Below are 24543 nucleotides of genomic sequence, written 5' to 3'. Positions count from 1 at the left end.
GTGCACTGCGCGAAAAAATAGCGTTCATGCGCTGTAAACGTATATGCGAGAGACATCTTGCCGGTATACGCATAAACCAACAAGCAGACTCTGCTTCCGCATTTCCTTTGTTCGTTGTCGCCCACCCCAGCCCCGTTACTCATCCCCGTACACAGACCCACACGCGCGCGCAATTTCGGCAGCGGCGCTACGGCGCCTCCGCGATTGCTAGCTGCACTTCGATGAGTGGCGTCTTACTGCTTCACATGCATTTATTCTGAAAACACTGCAGCATACTAGTGCCTGCTCAGCATTATTGGCTGTAGTAGGGCTTGATTTTCGCTTGTGCGTTGCGCATTCTGCTACAATATTACGGCTACCTCGTTATAATTAACAGACCAGTCGTACAAGGCAGTTACGTTGTAGTTACGTTACTTTAGGTAACAATCACCAAACGTTTGTGATAATAAATCGTTGGCCTGTTTCGGCATTTCTAGATTTAAGCATTTACCGCGCTAGTCGGACAGAGGCCGCATATTTACTCTTCGCTCCTAATTTTTTTAGTATCATCATTATATATATCACCGACTCTCACTGGAGCACACTTGAGGTTCAGTGACAACAAGTGCTTGCCAGGTTATAATATGCAGCCACACGGAATCTTGGGCAAAAAATTAGGATCCCGCAGTCAATACAAATTATGGCACGGTGGTGGTTCGGAGTGGTGTTTTTTTTTTAATTCCAGACAAACATCACCTTATCGTGACATGTTTGCAAAATAAGTAATCTGGTTGTCTTGGTTTTTTTACTTTGTAGGAATACTGTTTACCTCTTAGCCGGGAGAGAACTTCTATCAGGATTGGCGCCTTGTTTTAGTTTCGCCAAAAAATTGTTTTCTTGAACACTGTCCTGAGCCCATAGGGAAAGAAAACCGACGCCTTTAACGAAACAAGTATTTCCTGAACAAATGTGACTTGGTTTCTGGAATGGAACGAAACATCCCCGGCCAAAGTACAGCAGTATTCCCCATCCTTCCTAAATCTAGAATCTAATGTGAACATTCACGTCCGTCATAAAAGAAACGCATTGGAGCGGTTTACAAAGTATTTAACGTAGTGTAGTATATTCTCTGTCATCAAGCACAGCCACCTCGGCTGTCGCTTCCGTATGTTATCAAGCATCCCGGCGTGGCATTATTCTGCTTAGGAATACGGCATGATAACGTACGCCTCGTTTGGCGTTCGTGCATACTTTTTGAACACGAAAATTGCACAAATTAGTGCTATCAACCACAACAACAACAAGTATCATTCACAAGGAAACACGGCGAAAAGAGCATAGCCGAGGCGGCCGATCCGGCCGGAAGTCCAAGTATGACGTTTTTCAGCCGGTTTTCGCCGGCGCTCTTCGGTCTTCCGGCATCGCGCGGCGAGATGGGGGCGGGGCATCGGGCCACTTTTGGTTGCTCATTGCGCCGCTTCTATTGCATGTATTGCGAAAATATTTCGTACACATGAACTATTCAATGTGTACTTGCTGCTAGTCAACTTTTCTTTTAATTCTAAAACCGCTTCACCTTCCCTTTAAGTTTGCGATTTATTATTTTTTTACCGGATAAGGACAGTGCAAGGATGGGTAAACTTCTGCTGAACAACAATTGTATTCCGGCCTGCAATGGCGGGGGGAAAATAAATTACTGCCGCCGCCCATGCTCTTGATGTCTTTCCCACTGGGCTCGCCGAACTGCGCCCAGGCACGAAACGTTTAAGTTAATGGGTTTTTTTTTGCACCCAAAACGACGTCCAGTCATGGACACAAATGAAATACAAACACGAAATGAACCAGAACACGCAAAATTGAAAACTACATTTCGTGGAGGTTCAATAATGGTGCAGTATTAGTGTATTTGGAAAGCCACATTTCCCCAAATTTGTCACTAAAATTAAGCCACACGTGAATTTGACTTGCATGGAAAAAAGTCGCTCTATTTGTGTGTTCTGGTTCCTATGTTCATGATCGCGTTTGGTTTATTCATTACTGTACAGTGCAGCGAACACCCCGGGCTGATTCCACGAGAGATCGAACATACGTGTGCACGCGGATATTTTGTTGTCGTTTTTGATATTTTTATTACTTATGCGCAAGCCAGAGAATACGGACCAGACGCCAGATTGTCGCTTACTTTGACGCCCTTTATCTCTGTATCTGCAATTGTGACCAAGTTGTAAGAGAATAGACCAAAAATGCCATCCGTTTTTCTCTAGAGTGCGCATTTCGCGAGAAACAAATTAGCCAAGGTAGCGCGGGTGACGCACAGTTTCCGGCGGCTGCAGTTTTTTTCCAAAATTAGGGCTTTGCGCACGGCAAGGTGTAATTGTTCTGACTAAAATTTGTTGGAAAACAAACACTACACCAAAATGGGCAATAATTGAAAGCAAACTTGCCGTTCTGCCGTTAACCAGAAATTTAGAAAAATAATCGTGAATTCGGACCAGATGCCAGAATGTCACTTACTTTGGCGCCCCTTATCTCCGTGTCTGCAATTGTGACCAACTTGTAAGGGATAGGTAATGTCGGCTACATAATTCTAAACACATCTATAATATATCGCGTGTCTAGAAAAAAATGTAAATAAAGGAAAAAATAGTTGACTTCTGTGCTTTTTCTAAAAATGCGTAACTTTTAAAAGCAAAATAAAAATGCAGTATACATTTTCTTAAAAATTAGCGAAACTCCCAAAGAAGGCCGACAACACTTCTGAAAAGGATGTTGCATCATTTTTCGTGTACCAAAGCTATAAGCGGCTGTAATCACGCGTTCGACACGCGTCTCCCAGCCTTGTGCTTTGCTATAGTGCTGCTGCTCTTCTGGCTTTGCACTTTGATATAAATTTGTCTGTCCGCCTTCCGCGGCCATTCAAGAGACTTTTCAACCTTTTACGTACTTCGAAAGGAACATCAGCGTTTTTAATTTTTTTGTTTGCGATGTTTCGCTGAATGAGAGCCAGCGTAGCTACGCCTGTGGCGAAGATCCGCCAAAAAGCGCGCCTTGGCGGGCGTCGCTTTTCTTTTAGGAAGAACAAACAGCGGGGAAACACAAAGCGTAGAGCTTTGTTTGTGTAAACTGCCCTGACTGAACCCGTGCCGGGCGGGCGCAACAAAAGGGGTGCACTGACCTCGTAACGGTAACTACTGTGAATATACCACTTCGCCGTGAAAACCCACCGCGTCTCCTCGACGGGAGCGTTTCCACAGGCGACGCATGTTGCCATCACATCCAACGAGCAGAGTTGCCACCACATCCAACTCTATGTATCCGCACGCAGAGATATTGCACGAAAGATTAGAGAATTCCAATGCCGCGTTAGTGCATTCAAACATTCATTTTTTCCTAACGCTATTAGTGACTGCAATAATCTCCCGAACGAAGTGTTTCTTGCAGCGAATTTTGCTGAGGCTGTAGAGCATGCTGTATAATTTTATTTCCAGAATGGTATTTTCCTTATCTATTGTTGTTCAAATAAGTGTTTCATTGTTATTTGTCTCACACAAGCAAATTTATGTGCTGTATACTGTTCAAAATAACGCCCCTACAATAATGCCCTACGGGCGCTGTAGGAACGTGTAATAAATAAATAAATAAATAAATAAATAAATAAATAAATAAATAAATAAATAAATAAATAAATAAATAAATAAATAAATAAATAAATAAATAAATAAATAAATAAATAAAATCCAATTTCGTGCTGTTACATACAATGTGCCAGCACATCCATCGTGCCATTACATCCAACGAGCAGAAACATCCAATTTTGGCCACTGCATCCAACGTGCCATTACATCCAACGTTGGATTTGTTAGCTCGTTGGATATGTAACGGCACGATGGATGTAATGACACGCTGGATGTAACAGCGCGTTGGGTGTAATAGCACGTTGGATGCAGTGGCCAAAATTGGATGTTTCTGCTCGTTGGATGTAATGGCACGATGGATGTGCTGGCACGTTGGATGTAACGGCATGAAATTGGATGTTTCTGCTCGTTGGATGTGATGGCACGAAATTGGATGTTTCTGCTCGTTGGATGTGATGGCACGATGGATGTGTTGGCCCCAAGCGCAAAGGAATCACATCTGTCTTCGCCGAGGGTACAAATACAGCGACCACTGAAATGACCAACAAGGTAGCGATCTTCTGCGCGTGGGCAACCAAGATGGCAGCAGCGGCTGTGACGCGCAAATCCTGGGAGATACGAGCGCGTGAACTTACCATGAGGCTAGGCAAAAAGTCGGTTCTAATAAACCACCTCGCAGGTTGAGCTGTCGAAAATCTGTTTTGGAGTCTTTTCAAAGCAGCCATGTCTATCATTCGTTTACATATCACAATAACAACGGGCATTCGCCCCTTTCAAAAAATTTGATGTGCTGTGTTTGAATGTGCGAACGTCCAAGTTGTGACGAAAATGTTATAAGCGTTCACTTTATTTTGTGGTTATGAATATGCCTTCGGACAGGTTTAAATAAAAATTAAATACTTTTGTAGCTGAGCCACGTTTTCCAAATTACCATGCGTTCACGTTATTTCACTTTAATAAAGGCCTTCGTGCCAAAACGTTCATGCCTAGGACTTTTTCTCTCAGTTTACTCGTGTTGTGACGGGAACTCTGTTATAACTAAAATGCAAAGCGGGCTTTTGCACGCCATTGGCGTGTTCTGGCAAATGTCGGTATTTTTCCGACATCGATGCGAATTGCAGTTTTTAGTTTTAGAATTGCAGTTTAGTTTTGCAGTTTTAGTGGCCCATTTTGAAACAGGTGCTCCCTTTTTAACAAGTGGCCGGACTTGAGTCAGTTACGGCAGTCGACACACCAAGAAATCTTTGCGTTGTTGCCCTGTTTTCTGTTTTTGCTAATAGAAAAGTGACGCCCGCAAAGGCGAACTTCTTGGCGGGTCTTCGCCACAGGCGTAGCTGGGCTGGCGCTTATTCAGTGAATCATCGCAAATAAAAAAGATTAAGGACTCGGATTGCTTTTTCAGCAGGATGTGAAAGGTTGAAAAGACTGTTGTGCTGCCGCAGAATGCGGACAGACACATTTTTACCAAATTTCGAAGCCAGAAACCAGCGGCAGTAGCGGAGAACATGGCACGGAGACGCGCCTGGAAAGCGTGATTTCGGCCGCTTATAACTTCTGTAAAAACAACATAATGCTACATATTTTTCAGCAGTGTTGTTGGCTTTCTTGAGGCGTCTCGTTTCCTTAATTTGTAAGGAAATCGAAACGTTTTAAGTGCGAACGCACTTTATAAGCGACCCCAAACCATCCACCGCCGGCGGCGGCGGCGGCGGCGGCGGCGTCCGCAGTGCTCCTCTATATTTAAAAAAGAAACAGCATCCGGCGCCAGGTTTCGATCCGAGGACTTTGCGGCCGCAGCGCGACGCTCTACCGACCAAGCCACGGACGCGACGCTGATATCAGTGTTAGTGACGCGCCTTATATCTTTAACGCATTCAAACTACGTCGTCAGCGGCGTGCGTTGGCGACTCAGCGGCGTTATAGCGGCTTGATAACTGCGTGGTGTACACGTGATACTACAAACCCGATGGAAGAGATGGAAGAGAAGGCGGCGAGGCGGTGGGCTGCGGGGGCCGAGCGCAAGCGCCGCAAGCGGGCCGACAACCGTGCATTCGCACTTTCACATTCTCCCCCTCGGGGAAATGCGGGGGAATTTTTTTATTATTTTGATTTTTAAATTTACGCATTTTTAGAAAAGGTACAATAGTCAATCTTTTTTTGTTTTTATTTATATTTTTTCTAGACATGCGAGATATTATAGATGTGTTTAGAAATATGTGGCCGACATTAGCTACCACTTGTCACAAATGCAGATACGCATATAGGAGGCGTCAAACTAACCGACGATTTAACGTCTTCTCCGATATCACATTTTTTTGCTAAATTTCTTGTTCACGGCAGAACGAAGTTTACTTCGAACTGTTAGTAATTTTGGTTTAGGGTTAGTTTCCAAACAAATTTTAGTCAGAAAAATGACACCTTGCCGTGCTCAAACCCCCAAAATTGGAAATAACTGCAGCCGCCGAGAACCGCAAGACACCCGTGGCACCTTCGTAATCTTTTTCTCGCGAAGTACGTTTGCTTTAGGAAAACAGACTGCAGTTTTGATCCGTTCCGTGGCTTCCGCATAACTTATAAAAATGTGGAAAAAAAAGACAAAAAATGCGAGTGTAAAACTCATATTCAATTTCTCGTGGAGAGAGATAGAGAAAAAACTTATTTGAGAAAAAAAAATGGAATCGGGGTGGTAAGACACCTTGAGGTCGGACAAACGGCCTTACAGGCGCAGCCTTTCCGGCGTTTCTAGCGGCGTGCTTGGTACAAGGAAAGCATGCTGCGTTGAATGCAAATCGCATGTTTTTCTCCGCAATAATTGGAGGAAATACGCAGACGTTCGTACATTCTCAGACGCATTTTTCGGGGAGATGAAAGCAGTTTAATTCTTGCTTTGGGTACATCACCCTTTTCTTTGTAAAAATGAATAGAACATTGGCAATGCCCCGCCCGAAAACGGCTTTTGACTTTTAAATAGTGGATGGTAATGTCTTTTGGGGAAGGTTATGTTTTGGTATGCCGAATGATTAGCTGCACTAGGCGCTTGCAAATAACGTTCCTTCTTTTACCCTTCAGAAGGGCTGAGTTTTATTACAAGCCCCCATGAGGTCTACCGACAGCAGTGAGGTGCTGTTATGGCTGCACGCTACGTTGATTTTCTTGCGCTCTTTTTGTTGGAACAACCAAGACGGGTGAAGAATCGTAGCAGAGGCCATGAGGCCTGTAATGACCTGTAATTCGCTTCGCGCACGTTCGTTGTGCAGATTGACCTCACATGTTCAGATGTGTGGACGTTAATTGTGAGCGTATGTATCTGAGCCGCTGTGTTTACCTCAAAATGATTCGTGAATACTTGAAAAGCACTTACTGCGTCAGCATGTATCTCCCAAGATGCATCCATGATTACGAATGGATTCAGGCCGCCGGTTTGTAGAGACTGGAGAAGGCTACACGGCTCCTGCAAGTCAGCGCCTCCAGCGGGCGGCATTGGAAAGGAGCGCGGCAGCCTACCAGTAATCAGGCCGTTGCGAACCGTAGAACGCCGCGCTACGCCGGATCAAGAGCTCCTCATGTTTAATGAGGTGCGACGAAGAACAAGGCGTTAAACTGTATGTGGAATCTGCAGTGACGCACGGAACGCCACTGTGAAAAGCAAAGCCAGAGTAATCGAGGCGCGGTACTCTGTTGCAATTTTTATTTCTTTTTAGCGCTACCTACCTGCACATTTTAGTCCCGCGCTTTGAAGCCTAGCTGATCTTGAAAACTGCCGGGAAGGGAAGCGTTAACGCGCCCTCGTTGGTTCTTGCGTCTCCCGCATTTATAATTCAATGCATGCTTATTTAAATAGAAAGAAGCTTCTTTTTTATGCATTGATAGTTCGGATGAAAGAGATTTTCTGTGAGAAAGGTGTCTACAAGTGCAGAAGCAATCTTGAAAGAGGCATCTAAATAATTTTTTGGTTACCATGCCGCTTCGGGACACCTCACTAAAAAAAATGAATTAAGCTAACACTAACGCGTAAAAATTTAAGGTAGCGAAGCTGCACGCAACCTTCACGACGATCACGGAGGTTTAAGTCCACGATTGCAGCCGATCTGCTGCTTCTTCGCTGCCGTAACGACCTTTATCCTATTATTGCTGCTATAAGTGTAAGCTTCCTTCATTCTTTTGGAAGTGATAATCATTGAACATCAACTTGGAGGGTCGTACGCTTTGAAGTATCTTTATCGTTCCGAGCAAGTGTTGCCACGATTACGACGAACGCTGGAGTTTTTTTTTAAGGGGGGTATGTTTGGCTTGAGAAACATGCGCCAGGGACGCTGGGTGGTCGCCACTAGGCACGCACCCACGAGCCTTCGGCATTTTTGCGGTTTCGTTAACTGCCGGGCGGTCGCCTCGAGGCCAGCCCTCACGTGCGCGCGCTCGGCAATTTCTTGGTATTTTTAATTGCGGACACGAAAAATTACGACATTCTAAACAGCTTCGCCGTTAAAACGACATTGGCGCTGTCTTATCGCACTTCCTGAATTTGTTGATGTGTGCACCCAAAGTAAAGGTTTCGGAAGTGTTGCGAAGGTGGAGGGCCTCCAGACAATCGATAATGGTGATGATGATGGTGGCGGGGATAGTGTGGATGGTAATAATACTTTACGTATTATTACCCATGCTTGACAATGCTGATAATGCTTTTAAATCTTTAAAAAACCATTTCGTAGGTTCCATTTTTCGGATGCTCATGTTTTATGTGCGCCAACCTGGCATCTTTGTACATTTTATACTTCTGGTAAACAGTGTGCGTCTTCTTCGGCCCCTAAATGGTGTTTTCAAAGAGGCAGGTCAGTTCTTGAAACGGAGACTTTGAAGAAATCGGCTTTTACAAGTGAATCTTTAATCAAACGCCATTTATTTTAAATAGCAGCTTTTAATCCACTGCGAACATGACACAAAATCGCTTGTTTTGGAAGTATGACTTGCACAATCGTGCCAAGACCACGGGGGCTGAGCCCCTCTGTATTGAGAACGGGTGGGACAGGGGGGGTGGGGGGCTCGAGAGCTCCCTAACGGCTCCCTTCCGGAGCCCGTGTGCCCAAGAGCTGTTTTTGCTATTCTGCGTAGCGACTGCACACAGCAAAATGGCCAAGGTTTAACACTTTTAATCATAGCTACCATGATGGAAAGCAAACACTATGCATACAGTTTTTCATGAACGTTTTCCTTGACTTGACATTTCGCAGCCTGCCGTTTAAAATGTACATGTAGTGGATGATTGGATGCAGCCTTTCGTTTGCGCTGAAGCGCACGTACGACACTGAAAGCTGACGCGCATGCGGAGCAGCCGTTTCACCCTCACCTATTCACGTGTTACTGCAGCGGCGATGCTCCGAGAGAGCGAGAGATAAGAAAAAAATTCCCGCGCCTTCCCGCGAGGGGAACACGAGTAAATGCAGAGCATTGGGGCCTCAGTACTGATTGAAGGCAGTGTTGCTTCCATCGCTTCTTCCGTGATGCTGGAGTAGCAGACACGAGTAAACGTGGGCACGAGCGTCAACCAAGGAAGGAAGGAGCAACGCAGTGACTGAAACACGAGCGACCGCTAGCCGCTATATTTGCAGCGCGCGCAGTAGAGGGAGAGCAGTACGGGGGGGAGAGCGCGCATGCGCAAGCAGCGCGCGGCCTTCCACGCCCCACCGCGCTGCTATCACGCACCTGTTACGCCGAGACCGCGACGGAGCGAACGGGCTGACTACGACGCATGCGCGCGCCAGCTGCTGTTGAGAGAGAGGAGGGAAGGAGAGGCGCACCTGCTGCGGACGCGGAACTGTTGACACCGTCCGACGCAGGAACAGGCGAGGCTAAGAAATGCTCTGCATTTAATAAAGGCGCGGCTCGCGCGCTGACAGCTGACGGTCCCGTGCGACGCGATGAATAATCTTGAAATATGTCGCATTGTAGTGCTTTCGCTCAAAAACAAAATGTCATCAAGAAAAGCGAGGGTAGGTGACCAAGGCTGTATTCGAATGCCCTTTTGTGTTTGACATAAACCACCAGAAGGTGTGACCTCGTTTAAATGAGTTTTAAAGTATTGCCATTGACCAAGTAGCTCTCGCTTAATCAACGCGTTCTGTGGCTGCTGTGAGCGGTCAAAGAACGCGATGTGCCGGAAATATTCTCCGCAGTGGTGATCTAGCGTAGTTATAGTTACAGAGTAGAAAAAAACACAGATGAGGTAGCAGTTGGCAGTCGTCCAAAAATTGTGCGCCCAACAACGGGCAGGTCTTACATAATTGACCAAGTCGGTAGCGGCAGCGAGTGATAGACAATCGCGATGCCTGGAAAGAACCTCCGCGGTGCTTATCGAGCATGAAAAGTGGAGGCTACACTTAATTTCGTAGTCAGCACCCAAACACTCGCTGATTTCCCTGGATCACGAGATTCCCAGGTACGAAGAGGAGTACCTTTAAAGCAGCTAATACACGAAACACAGAGTCAATTGAGAGCTGCAGTGCCTGTCTTCAGCTATCAGAGCTTGTTCGCAGTGGGTTGGCGGGAAAAGCGTGGACGCATATGACAGCGATAACTGAACCGAGCATCCTTTACCGCCAACCAAATTTACCCTACATATTCCTGCCCACATCAAAGACACCCATTCGGTTCCACAAGCACGATGTTCAAGAAACAATACAGTGGAACCCCGTTCATGCGTTTTTCACGGGGCCGGGAAAACAAAACTTAACAACCCGGAAAACGCAGCAGTAAGGAAACCTTCGAAAATGAACGAAAACAGTGTATCTTTGACTTGCAAGCATGTATTTCTTCAGTTCTGGCTTTCGAACCTTAAAAAACTCGAGAATGTATACGATTGCCGCTTTTTGCGATCGATGCAAACACCACGCGTGGCAATGCAAGGTCCCTAGCGATGTCGGATTTCTTCTGCGCTGGCTGTTTGTCTACTGCGTTTAGTACGTCAAGTTTTTCCGGAAGGGCAAGCGCCTGCCGTTTTCGCGACGCCATCAAGGCACGGCAACGTTCGCGGTTGCAAGTTCAACGGTGTTCTCGAAGCTTCAAGGGCACTATGACGACGAGAGCGCGTGCTATTCATCGGTGGTACTTTTATGGCAAACACGCACTTCCGGCATTCGGAAGTGAAACTTTCCGTTCGAAGCGCAGTGATCATGGTGATAGCATAGAGTAACATAGGGTCATCTAGTGGTGACGAATCGCACCCGCGTGCGGCTTCATGCAGTCAGTTCCGTAGCCAAGCCTAACCGAGGCTCGTCAGACGTCAAAATGGGCATCCGCGCATGTTGCCCGGGTGAGTTCGGAGTGTCAGGTTGCGACGGATGATCCGGGAACGTACTCTGAGCCAGGACGTAACATGGAACTCTATGTGAGCTGCGCCCGTACTAGACAAAAACAACGTAGCAGCCGGGAAAACGCAGCACTGAGGAACGTAAGAGCAGGGTTCCACTGTATATCGCATACTCATGACGACACCGCAGCACTTTCTGGGGCATAGCTCTCGGCTTTCTCATCGCTGCACCGAATTCCGCCGAGCACGCAGTGCACTATACACGGCAGCTACACTGACGTCAGGGCTCCCCACTACGGCGCGGCTCGTCGCCTAGAAGTGGCCTGAGCGCAGTAAACCCTCATAATTTCTAAAGCACTAAAACGTATGGAATCTCACACCTTTAGTGCTATCCATATACCCTCCTTTGTGCTTTCTCCAAACCGCTCAGATAAATCACGATACCTTCTCGGGCGTCGATGGCACAGAGAGAATTGTTTTTTTTTTTTTTTTTTGCAAAGTCTGACTTTCTGATCGCTCCGTATGTAAGTGCTAAACATATCGCATTATTCGACCACCTCTGATTAGAAGTCCGAAAATGTATGTTGCGCATCTGTCGATCAAACGAACAGTACCTAGGGCTGTGAGATGCTGTAATCAAGTATTTATGCATCATCAGCAGCTTTTATATCTACGCAAGGATGAAGGCGCCTCCTATAAACTTCGTACAGCCCCCAACCTGCTTCGCCGGGACGTTATCTTTGCCAACCCATTTCATAATTTCATCCGTCCGCCCACATTGCTTCTTTCCCTTGCATCTGACTGCGTCTCTCCATAGCCGTTGTGCTTCCCCGATCTGTCCAAATAGTAATGGTCCCTCATACGACTTGCGTTTCCCCGCTGCACCATTATTTTTGTTGCTAATTTGAGGTGGCTTGTTTTCTAAACTTGTTCCTTGTCAAATATATTACGGGCACTTCTTACCCTAACCGTTACATTTATCATTCCTCTTTTTGTAGGTTTTGGGGTTGACATAAGCTTAGGGTGCGCACTACAACCTGGAGATTCTGTCGCATTTTATATTAGCCAAAGAACTCATTGAATATATTTTTATGTTTTTAGAAGCAAGGTTTGTCTCATGCTTATTGCCCGAAAACGGATCTTGACTGCGCCAGTAGCCGCATTAATTCCATGCGCGATTCATTTCTTCTGAATTGCGTAAGCCCTTGAACATTGCCCGACATCATCATTCTCAGTGCCTCCGCTAAACTTCTACCTCTGTGCTTCGACATGACTTTCCATTACTTGTTATTATAATTAAAACCACGAGTGAACAACCTGAATACGTTTCCTTGAAAATGGATTGCAAGTATTGCACTTACTCACTAGAAAGTACGGCGTCACGTGCAGATCTCGAGTGGAGAAGATATCTAACACTCTTCAATCGAACCAGCAGAATACAGCCGCTAAGCATACCGTGGATATTGTCGATAGAATGATTACATTCGCTTTACTCGAGCCAGAATCAGTATTGCGCCCCAAAGTCCCATGCAATGATTTCTTCACAAATGCCTACACGTTCTGACTACATTTGCGCTCACAACAGCTACATACCACGGCGCTGGTTTAATGCGGGGTGGACGATGTTTAAGAGTGAAAGCAGAGTGTGCGCAGTTGATCACGTGGGCAGTGCAGGTTTGCTTTGCTGCCCGCTTCGTGGGCCTGGTAAATCTCCTCGGCTTGTTTTGCTAAAGAGGAAGGTCGGAGGAATGCAGCGTGGTAGAAGAAAAAGCGCTTCCAATCGCCGGGGAGAGCTGCCGCATGATATTCGCGTCACACGAATAAGCAAAACAGACAAACTAGCTGTAGGCGCCTTGGGGACGACGTTTGTGGCATCGCTGCCTGCAAATGAGAAGCGCCTGTCGTGTTGGGAGCGCGGCTGGCAAGCTTCCAGCCTGCACCCGCGGGCGGCGGGTGACCGGAGGCTCCGGCAGCAGCCACACGCACTCGGCGCCGACGACAATTACTCCGCTCCTGCCGCGTATCCGACGGCGCTACCGCTACGTGCTGCCGCCGCTGGGTCTCCCTGGTTCTTCTGTGCGGATCCCCTGCGCTCGTTCGCGACGCCGTCGCCGGGATCTGACACGAACGTGTTGTTGTCATTCGCCGACGGCACCCACATTCTAAGGAATCCAGCCGTCGGTCTTCTTTCAGGTATCGTGACGAGTGCGTTAAACCACAGTGCTTTCCCAATGATCTTCGTCGTGTGGGACATGCTAAAATGCCGTAAAACCACGGGCTCCGCGCAAGCGGCGGTGTTGCCGTTTTGAGAACCCATGTACGCGGAACGTACTGCTTGTTTGTTAATTTTACTGCTTGTGCAAGCAGCGGGGATGAGCCTGGCCACAAGTTACCACTTCTGTTCGCACTCGCCAAGAAGCAGTTGAATCCGCGAGAGATGCCGCCCGGAGGATATTTGTTTCCGGAGAGCAGCTGGGGAAATCCGTTCGCTAGATCTGGCCGGGGGTGGTACACACGGGACATGGCTCGCTTTTGGACGCGTGCCTCCTTTTTCGGCCTCGCTGCCTCCGGGCTGTGAAATACACGACCCCTTCCTTTCGCCGTACGTTACGCCACGTCGTAATTTATTGTTCTCGCCTAAGAGCACCGCCGCCGCACTGTTGCCCGCTGTGCATGCAGCCAAGGGAAGGTTCGAAATAAAGACAGATTGGTTCCGTCCGTTGCCCACGCTGCAAAAGGGCCAATAGGTGCGTAAATTTCAAACTGCCTTCTTTTCGTCGCTGCCTTTATTTGTGGGGCATAGAACTGCAGTTGCGAGAAATGCTCAGTGCGCAATAGCTTTAACTGATACCGATGGCAGTCCCGACGTATGCGTGAAGAAGCGGTGAGCATTAGAAGAAAAAATTTCCCCGCATTTCCCCGAGGGGAAGCATGTGAAAGTACGAATGCAGGAGTTGAATTTGCGCGGTTCGGTAATGTTCGCGAAAGAGAGATCACACACACACACACAACTACAAAGAAAGAAAGATGCATTTATTCACAGACACCTATTTGTGTTGTCGTTGTACTTGATTGCTAGAGCGGATCTCAGCTTTGAAATTTCGTGTCAGTACTCCTTTAAGCGGGTGCATTAGCCCTTCTCACGTCCGATTCCTGGCCAATCCCCCACGTGGGTATGTGCCATGCACAGACACCTATTTGTGTTGTCGTTGTACTTGATTGCTAGAGCGGATCTCAGCTTTGAAATTTCGTGTCCGTACTCCTTTAAGCGGGTGCATTAGCCCTTCTCACGCCCGATTCCTGGCCAATCCCCCACGTGGGTATGTGCCATGTCAGCGGCCAGGCAGCGCGCGCCCATCTCCCCCCGTTGCCAAGGAAGACGAGGAGATTCCTGGACAACCCCCACGTGGGTATGTGCCATCTCCCCCCGTTGCCATGGAAGACGAAGAGCGCGCGCACCCGCAGCTGTTGCTATGTGGACGGACGGCGGTCAACGGAATTCAGGGTCGCTTATAAAGTGCATTCGCACTTAAATAGCCGATTCATAAGATAACTATTATATTAAGCGCGTACATCGGGCGCCAGAAAGAAGCTTATAGAGAAACGCGCACTGCAATGTATGATTCTTTTTACGGCGTATATGGAAACCGTACTTAACTAGCTGAACAGTATGTTTTCAGCAATTGTAAATTGTTCCAGATTGTGGAAAAAAGTGCAGCAGATGTTTACGTAACAGATCGTTTTTGAATGCCGCTAACAGAGCGCATACAAAATTTAGGCCAGTTTATTGGGAAGATTCTGTAATAAACACGTAATAAAACTATGTTTAAAAATATCCTTATAACGTACTTCAGCGTAACCACGTAAAATATTCGTTGTCCTGAAACCAGATACCGCAAAAACGAATGAAATGACCGTAGTAATCCCATTAATAATCTAGACATGCCAATGTTTCAACGCGTATGTCCTTCGACACATTTATCCAAAAATACACACGCGCATAGAATGAGTTTGTTTCAAGCAGTAGCCTTTCCGACAATGTATCGCGAAGTATTCTGTATCACCTACATCCTTCGATTTGCTCCCACTGCTGTCGAATAGCGAGCGTACTTCCCAGCTCGTGAACGCGTCTAGAACGACCGGTTTTCGCTGCTATTCGTCTCTGGGACTGCGCTATGTTTCGTCAGTGCTCGAACGAAGCCAGAAAGGGAGGCTAGTTGGTAGCTCATTGCCAGGACTAAAGTTGAAGCGGCCATAAAGACGAAATACAAATTTGATTCACTGGAAAGACTGCTTCGGTTCGATAACAGTGATACCAATTTTATCGCGAAATTAAAAAAAAGTAACCGAGGAATTAAGGGAACATACGAAGAAGTGGTGACTTCCTAGCCATTTTTAGTGCTTCGCATTCTTTGCCGAGTACCCCGGCAGCGTATTCCCAAACCATATCTCGTAGGGGCCCAGGCCGACCACACCCCCTAAGCAAGGGCGCAGCCAATGAGGTTAAAAAATAACAATTTTTTAACCTCCTTGGACGCAGCACCGTGACGTCTCTACCTATATGTGCGCGACTTCATGCGAGGTGGATTTTTTCTTTTTTCCCCCTCCCCTCGTTTCGGCTGCTTTGCGGGCGGCCGATGGTTTCGCTCCGCGGGCAACTTGTGTTGTACTATTTATATTTTTATTCCTGCTATTTCTTGTTTTACATTTGTATACTTTTTGCGTGTGTGTGGCTTACGTTGAGGCACGAGCTGTGACACAATGCTGGCGAATTAAAAGGACAGACACTACAGAAATATATATATGTAGTAGCTAAAAATGCGTCGCAGTATACAGACACAAACTGCTCATCTATACCCATCAGTGGATCTCTAAAAGTGGCAATTTTTTGCCGCTATTTGGACTCCGAGATCACTATCGCAAAAATAGTGCGCCGAGGAGATAACTTTTTTACTGAGTTTTATCTCTGCTGCGACTACCGTGACTTCAAGCTCACGGGCAACTACTCATTAGTCCCAGCGAAAAAAATATACGTATCTGAGTGAGTGTAACACTGCATTAAATGAGAGGCCATGGGGCCCTGGGGGAGCAAGGATGAGGAGAAAAGGGGAAGGTCACAAATCGCACAATGAACACAGTTACAGTCTTGGGGTCCTAATCACAAAATGAACACATTAAAGTCAGTCAGTGGCAGCGAAACGCACAGTTCACACTTAAATGTACAGTTCACACTGTGGACAATGCGGTTCACACTGAAAACAGTGCACGCTGCAGACAGTTCACATTGTATACCGAACGGGGAAGTCTGCCAGGCTGCTACACCAATTTTTAGAGTCTGTTTTCAAGGGCGTACTCGGTAATTGCTTCTAGTGCGGTGGGATCGTCACGGACCCGACTAACATGTTCCTGTTCAGTCGCAGGGGCGGGACCTAGAGTTAAAAGCTGGTGGCGATTACGGTCGAATAATGGACAGAGCCAAATTAAGTGGTAACGATTTGGTGTGCCTTCCCGATTACAGGGGGGGGCATCAGCGCCATTCGGATCCTGCTGGAGCTGTCTATTTATAAATAACGTATCTTATGCAGCAAAATCTCTGTGTGCATGAAGCACAAATTGTTAAAAATAACTAATCGACATTGGCAACAGCGTGAGTGGTAGCACGCATGATTACTTATATCAAACTCGGCCTGGTGGCTTCAGTGAAGAGACTGTGGTCAATAGCCCTGTACAGAAGACATATATCAAACTCCTCGAGTACTTCAGTTGCTGTACAATCCAACTATTACTTAGCCCTTGGTTGGTATATATTTTCGATATTGTTTCCCTAAATTGTTATGACCAGCGGTGGAAATTATGCAGAATTCATGACCGAGTGTAAAACGTGTACGTTTGAGGTGGTGTCTTTCTTATCAAGGTATCACCCTTGCAAGAACGATTCACACCTTCCGTTGCTGTTAACAAAATGTCAATGTTTTCCTTAGTGGCACTGTTCCTGATAAAGAATAATGCAATGAAGTTAATGTTAACGAAATTCAATGTAATAGTGCTTATGAAAGTGCCAAAATGTAGCAGCTCATGCAGCTGTAATATTTCGCAAGAGTAGGACAGTTTGTAAATGTAGTCATGGGTAATTGGCTGCCTTTCTTGTAATCCTTACCTGCAGCAACGAATCGTGTTTTGAGCTGTGTATATAGTGAAAGAGCACCCAACTCAATTGTATACCCTTCTGTGTGCTGTAGAATGAGCTTTCAGAGGGTGTTTGCTTTCCGGACCGTGTATAATTGCCACATGCGCGTGAAAGCGTCCATCCGCGCGCGCGCACTTCGAGCACCGAGTCGAGCGCCTATTTAGGAACACGATCGGAGGTCAGCGTCAACTTGCAGGTGCGCAAGAAGAGCGTGGAGAGGTCAGGGGCTCAGGTACAAAAGGTTAGTTTCTACCACATGTGCGTCAGCTTCCCCAGCGCCGCAGCCCAGCCCCGCCCACGGAGCGAAACCATCGGCCGCCTGCCAAGCAGTCGAAACGAGGGGAGGGGGAAAAAAGAAAAAAAATCCACCTCGCATGACGTCGCGCACATATAGGTAGAGATGTCACGATGCTGCGTCCAAGGAGGTTAAAAAATTGCAATTTTTTTAATCTCTTCGGCTGCGCCCCTGCTTAGGGGGTGTGGTCGGCCTGGGCCCCTACGGGATATGGCTTGGGAATACGCACCCCGGCATGACGGACCGTGTTGCGCCCTGCATTTCCACAGAAATGGAGGTTTGGTGGAAGTAATGCCTGTAATCGTTATAATAGCGCAAATGGAGATAATTGATCGGACAGAATTTCGAACACCCCAAAAATAAGAAAAGCGTAAAAAAGTAAAATTTTTACAAGATTGATCTTACAAAATTAAAAATATGCATATTATGCATCCACCCAAAAAGCGAAGAATAAAGGAAAAATTCCACAAAAAAATATTCAAAATACCATTGAAAATTGCGAGAATCGCGAACCATTTAACGCCCTGCATTTCCACAAAAATGCGGATTTGCCTGCAGTAACACTTTTAATCTTAATCGCCTAACGGAGATAATTGGTCGGAGATAATCCTGAAAAACCAAAAATATGAAAAGTATAAAAAAATTACGTTTTCACTATAATGATCACACAAAATGACAAATACGCACCTTATACAGTTCCCCCCAAACCGGAACAGTAAACGAAAAGAGTCCGCAAAAGAACATTAGAAATATGAACAAAAATAGCGTAAACGGGCCAATTCTCCACAGGCCTTGCACCTTGGAAACAGAAAACATAATTAGCGAAGCAAAGGCACTTGATTGCTATAATGGTACAAATTCACATCACTAGCGAAAAGAAAGAAAATACATCTTAAAAAGAATAAAATAATCCCACGTCTTCCGGTGCTCATACCCATATTTGGTTGTAAATATTAAAGCGAAGCTTTCTTCATCTCAGTGGTGGCACTGCAGTAACCAAAACGCACCACAGGAAAGTCAGCTTTACACAACGGGAGGGCACATGATAGTGAACCAAGAAAAAAACGCTTCCCGTGGTCGGAATAAAACCTGAATCCCTCATGTCATGAGGCCGACGTCAACTTGACGGCGCCATCATCGCACTTCGCATTTCTTTTCGGCTCGTTGCGCGGGGTGCGTAGTCACGGTGGCAGAGCCTCTGACTGTCTACCACAGCGACGACAAGGTCATACTGTGCAAGCGTAAAGTCGCCCGTGAAATTGTGCGTGCATAACGGTTACAACAAGAGGGACTACTCGAAGGGAGTGCCGCCTCTTGATTCATACAATACCACATACTACGCATTTATCGCATTTCCTTTTCAAAGTTCTGGTCTCCGTCCAACGACGACGATGGTCGAACTGCGACGATCGGTTTGGTTGGGTTTTCACCTTTCTCGCGAGGTATTCGATTGCTGTCGCCTGAGTTTGGAGTTTGACTCGGAGGCAGTTTGCACTTTGTGCGTTGACGCTTGGACTTTGACTTTTAGGCGGTTTGCACTTTGATCGTTGACGTTTTTTTGGCTTTGATTGGAGTGGCTTCGACTTTAGAACTTCGCCATTTGATTTTCGCGCGCAAGACAGCTTCGCGTTTTCACTATCGTCGTCGTTAGGCGGAGAATACTTTGACTTTTTATCGTATCACTTGAACGCTGACGTGCAGTTGAAACACCGGTAATTACGCTTTTAATGCTGCTCCATAATGCCTCACTCCCGCCCATATTACGTCACTGCAGGGCGAAATTTGAACCCTTCAACAGCGGTGCTGTTGAAGCTTCTAGTTTCGCCGTTGAGCATTACCAGAAAACTATCATCATGGGCGAAGGGGAGAGGGTGAAAATGCTAGGCCAAGAAGTGTGGGGGAAAGTGGCGAGGAGGCGAGGAGACGACTAGCAGGTGTGAGGACTGCGCGCCTCAAGAAAAAAAAAAATGTGATTAGGGAATTCCCGCGAAGTCAACCCGGGACCTTCACACCGCGAAACCGGCAACCCAACCACCGGATAGTCAATCTAGTTTTTAACACCATCATGTCTGTGTATGCCCATAAACTTGAATTTGTACAGTGCTGGGTTCCAGGCCACGCTGGGATCGCTGGCAACGACATGGCCGATGAGAGGGCAGCTGCTGCTGCTGCTGCTGCTATTAGGACCACAGTGGACATAACAACGATACCCTACACTGACCTCAAGCCGCACATCAGACAACACCTTCGTAAAGTACGGCAAACACACTGGAGTGAACATGCATCCAACAAACTATACGTTATAAAACCGCACTCGGGATGATAAACAACTGCCTCGCACAACCGTTTCACTGAAGTTACCTTATGCAGGTCGCGGATAGGTCACACAAATGCAACACACTCACACCTACTCACAGGATCGCCAACACCACTGTGGAGCAGGCGCGGAGAACAGCTATCCGTAATTCACATTGTAATACAATGTGAGGCACACAACAAGACATAAACATTTCCCACAACTCTAGAGACAACATATTCCACCCCACCCATCGTAGTTGCTTGCTGACGATCCTATATATATATATATATATATATATATATATATATATATATATATATATATATATATATATATATATATATATATATATATATATATATATATATATATATATATATATATATATATATTTATATATATATATATATATATATATATATATATATATATATATATATATATATATATATATATATTTATATATATATATATATATATATATATATATATATATATATATATATATAATTCCCATTAAGCGTGTTTTCAAGTATTTAGTAGACGCAAAATTTTGACAGCACATTACACATCACACATGATCACCACCTTGCTCTTTGTACCAACTATCATTATTATTACCATCCGGCTAATCATTAACTGACCCACTATGAGTTATACACCCCTTGAATTTTTTCAAACTTTTTGGTGCTCTTTGCCCCCTGTTGGGCGTGCGCCAGTAAACAATAATATACACGTCATCATTGAATCGGCGTGTGATATAATACTTTTGGTGTGTCAAAGAAGCCCGACCATGTACCGTTATTTCCTTTGGCTTACATGGCTTGGTGATATTTACGTTACAGTATATTTGCTTTTTCCACGTAGCAGTGTCAAATGTTCAAGCGTCATTACTTTTGTTACGTTGGATCACATGCTGCGTTCAAAGTTCGCATTTGAGGTTGCTACCGGATTTGTGCGGTACTTTTTATTTGCAAAATATTGTCACGGGACTCATTAATGCGGCCAATGACCCACAGCGTCATGACCCGAGACGGCGACAAGAACGGCGAAGCGTCTGGCGCGGGATTTTCGATGGCGGCCATGTACATAGTGTAAATACATCTCTCATAAATCAGACATGGTTCTTGACACTGCTGTACTGCCGCCACGTTACAATTTGAATACTGTATGCTGACAGTTCATTCGTTCTTACACAGAACCAAAGCGTGACAATGTTCGCCGCTCAATCAATCCCCCTCCTATTCAGAGCATCGAAAATACCGGTGCGATGCATGGAAGACACTTTCGCGATCAATCGCCTGGCGAAGTTCCTGACCATCGGTCTCGCCCAGGAAACCAGACGATTTTTACACTGCGGGGCTTACGGGAAAGAAAATTCGCCGGGAGGCGGCAGGATGCGCTTCCAACATGGCGGCCGTGTCGTTGAATAGAATACATGAGCCCAAGGTTGGGCGATAAAGCGCCGTTAACTCGACTCATTCTGTACAATTTTGTGGGCGAGCTTACGTAAAGTCCAGGGCTAATTTCCTTGCATGAATGACGGCCTGCCAATGCTTATCTAAGCTTCCCGGGTAGCGGCGCGGATTTTTTACCCCGCCGTCGGCCTTGATTTCACCGGGGAGGCGAGGCCGAGATCGGAAGGAGCGCTTTATCGCCTACCATCTACTTCACTTTTTTTTTTCAGCGGGAAGTGTTAGACCTACGAGGTTCTCATACCTATATGCAGCCAGATATGGCCACAGGAAGGCCGCTTAAGAGCAGCTCGCCGCTCTCAATTAACGCAACGCGCCGCGATAAATTTGGGCTAATTTTCTGCCAAGAAGCCCGAACGTGCCAACATTTTTTTTTCTTGTGGCCTTTTTTATTCCCTGCCGTGCCTACGAAAACATCCTTCGCATGCTTCGGTGACTGTGCGCGTGACCAAGAGTAGCGCTCCATATAAGACACTTTGTTGCAGTCCACGCAAACCGACTCCTGCTGTTCGCTTGTTTAACACGAAGGATAGGCGAAAGGGAAATCCGGCGGTCCCGTCTACACGGAAAACTTTTTTGGTGCAACCTCATCTACTGCATGCGCATGCGCGAAAAACCAGGTTAGAGAGGACTTGGAAGTAATGAGAGAGTTTGGCTCGGTGTATCTCTATCGCAGCACAGCGCGCGCACAGCGGGATACTGCGTGAAGATCTGATCAAGCGACAAGTAACGGCTGGCAGAGGAGGCAGCGTGGACCTGGCAATGGCAAGTCCCGGCCGCACGTTGCTTAAGAATGGATGGGCCAGAATGGACCACACGTCATAAGCGCTAGCGAGGGGTAGGCATCTGACGATCAGCGACGACCGGGAACAAGCTCGTCTATGCCGTGCCCATGCTGCAGCCCGGGCTCAGCAACGGGCTTTAATAAACCATAAGGAGTAACATATTGGTATACACAGGCCGCACGTTACAGCTTCACTGGTTAACCACCTGTAGGGAGTGAATTGGGCCCATCTTTCTTAAATTTTGGTTAAAGTAGTAACAATGATCAGAATTTTAGTCCCCTGATTGTTCCTTGGGCGTCCAGGGATGTTTCGGCTTGGGCTCGCCAGGGTGCAGTCGCTGAGTTCCTTTAAAGGTCCCTTGACGGCGGCCTTTAAATGTAAAATAGGCGATGATTTTCATATTTTTATTTATTAGGATAGCATGAATGCAACCAAACTTTAGTGGTACTCAGGCGCATTGCAGTGACGGTGCCCATTGTGAACAAGGGAGGCATAGAACTCACGAAACATCATTTTTTTTTACTTTTTGCCTTGGTCAAGGACCTCTGTGTCATCTTTCGGGATGTAACTTAAATCCATTGGGACTTCCGGGACAGACCTTGAGCAGCATTACTGAACAAGGTGAAAGTTCTGGCAATTGGGTCAACCATTCCAGGTCGCTAGACACACACCATCTTTACCCTTCTGTCTCGTTTGGAGCACGTTTCCTTATATACAAAAGGTCATGCTGTTCGCTGTAAGAGCATGACTTCCGATCCTCTGCCACTGATTCACCATTGCACAAACAACCAGCCAGAGAATTGAATAAACCTTTTAGCCTCATATGCAGGCAGGCAGGTGGACAGAAAGACCAACAGACGAAAGTTTTTGCGTTTAAGCTGCCGAAGAAAACTGTGGTGTTTTTAATAATTATACCCCAGCGGTCTGATCTCCTGTTGTTAGTGATGAAGAAAAACACTAATCAGACTGTCTTTACTGCCGATTGGCGCGAGCGCAAACGCGCACGCACTGCACTGACGGACAGATGAACGCCCGCACAGACGTACAGAGAAAGAGGGAGGAGAGAGGCGCGTGCGCGTAGTTAAATTGCCATTTACGCCGACATTACATTGGGGTAGGGGTTCTTTTCAGGTGTCAATTGCTCCACACTGAGAGCAGCGTTCCTCGCACTTTCGTGCATGCCGCCGCGTGTCTCAAAACTAGTCGGCAGTGAACACTCTCCGTACAACTGCAATCCGTGTGAAACCGCGGCGCGGTTTTGTGGGCGCCCGGTAATGAGATGCCGGTGGCCGACGACGCGCCGGCGTTCTTCCGTCGTTGTCTCGAAACCACGTTCAACCGGGGCGGCCAATAGCCAATTACGGCCAGCTGCAAACGAAATCGCCCGCCCTTTCCGCGCTAATGAGTTCCTGGCGCGTGCTCCTTTAAGCCGCCTGCTCCCTGCTTGCCGCACTGCATTCGGTAATGAATTCCGCAATTTCAGATTGCCGCGCACTAATCCTTTTCGCGACATCGCGCGCAAATAAGAGCTGTCTCCACCTGCGAAATGTAAGCCCGAGCTTTCGCTCCGCTATATGGAGCGAGGATCAGACGAAGCTTACGGCGTGACCGCAAAATTAATTACGCTGTTATAAAAGTAAAAATTATAGCGTAGGATACGAAAGAGAGAACTAGCGGGGATTCTTGTCCGTTCCCTTCGATGCGGCTGCGTCTGATGTTACAAAGATTATAATAAAAATAAATTCCTTACTAAAACGGTAACTGAGATCAGATTCCACCAGAATTCTGCGAAGTATTTTGATAATTGTCAAAAAACTGTGTCGTTAAGAAATAAATACATGCCCCGCCACGGCGGTAATATGTGTTCACCCGCACAAGACCGATCAATCTTCCCTGGTTTCGCTGGGCGCTAAATAGATAATGTAACGTTGTTATTAGGCATCCAATATCACTTCTCTTCGAGATAATTGACTAAATTATCTGACAAAAAAATCCCCCAGACTCCAATTGCACAGCAAACCTCATTAGTATGTGACAGGTCAAATTACAAACTTCCGTCTAGATAAGCCGGATAAGAACAGCCGACAGAAAGTGACACGTGAAATAGCATTCCACGGTAAGAAATAAGAAAGACGAATAGTCTACCATCAACTAAGCAATATCATGAAAACGACTTGCCGCAGGCTACAGGGAACCATAAGCGAAATTAACCGCGAGGTACTCTGGAAAATACTCCTGACTGAGGCAACACAACTGCGTTGTTGAACCCACTTGGGCCGTTTGTTTGAGCGCCGCTTTGGCCAAAGAATGAGCTATTTAGTTATATAGGTGATTATGGCGGTTCAGAAAATTGGAATTCCGATTTAACTTATGCGTAGAGTGTCACAGGCCGGGAAGGGAACTAGGCCTGAAGACGAGTGGGGAGTTAGCGCTTGTTGCGTTGTTTACACATTCGGGAATTGCTTTTACACATTCGTGAAAGTGAGGACTGCGCGCGGAGTTTGTTCAGATGACGTTTATGGTCGAGGCAAAAGAACGGATTGCAAGCAGGGGCCATTTTTGTGCGCACGGTGAAATAAACTTGG

General features: G+C 46.4%; 1 protein-coding gene across 3 annotated transcripts in view; it reads left to right on the top strand.

Annotated features, from left to right (window-relative positions):
* Positions 1-24543, top strand: part of LOC144138022 (uncharacterized) — a 298058-nt gene that overhangs the window by 153856 nt on the left and 119659 nt on the right. Inside the window, exon 1 of one of the 3 annotated variants that reach the window (XM_077670076.1) lies at positions 12770-13110. The exons of the other annotated variants lie outside the window; for them this stretch is intronic. The gene's annotated coding sequence lies outside the window, so the exon portion shown is untranslated. Of the gene's footprint in view, positions 1-12769; positions 13111-24543 lie in introns of those variants that run through there. 3 annotated transcript variants of the gene reach the window in all.

Source organism: Haemaphysalis longicornis, unplaced genomic scaffold, assembly GCF_048455015.1.
Source record: "Haemaphysalis longicornis isolate Haplotype H1 unplaced genomic scaffold, Haemaphysalis longicornis Haplotype H1 scaffold_1, whole genome shotgun sequence".
In the NCBI taxonomy this organism is placed as follows: Eukaryota; Metazoa; Arthropoda; class Arachnida; order Ixodida; family Ixodidae; genus Haemaphysalis; species Haemaphysalis longicornis.
The sequence above is the reverse complement of the archived record's forward strand: the minus strand, read 5'-3'. Positions and strand labels throughout refer to the sequence as shown.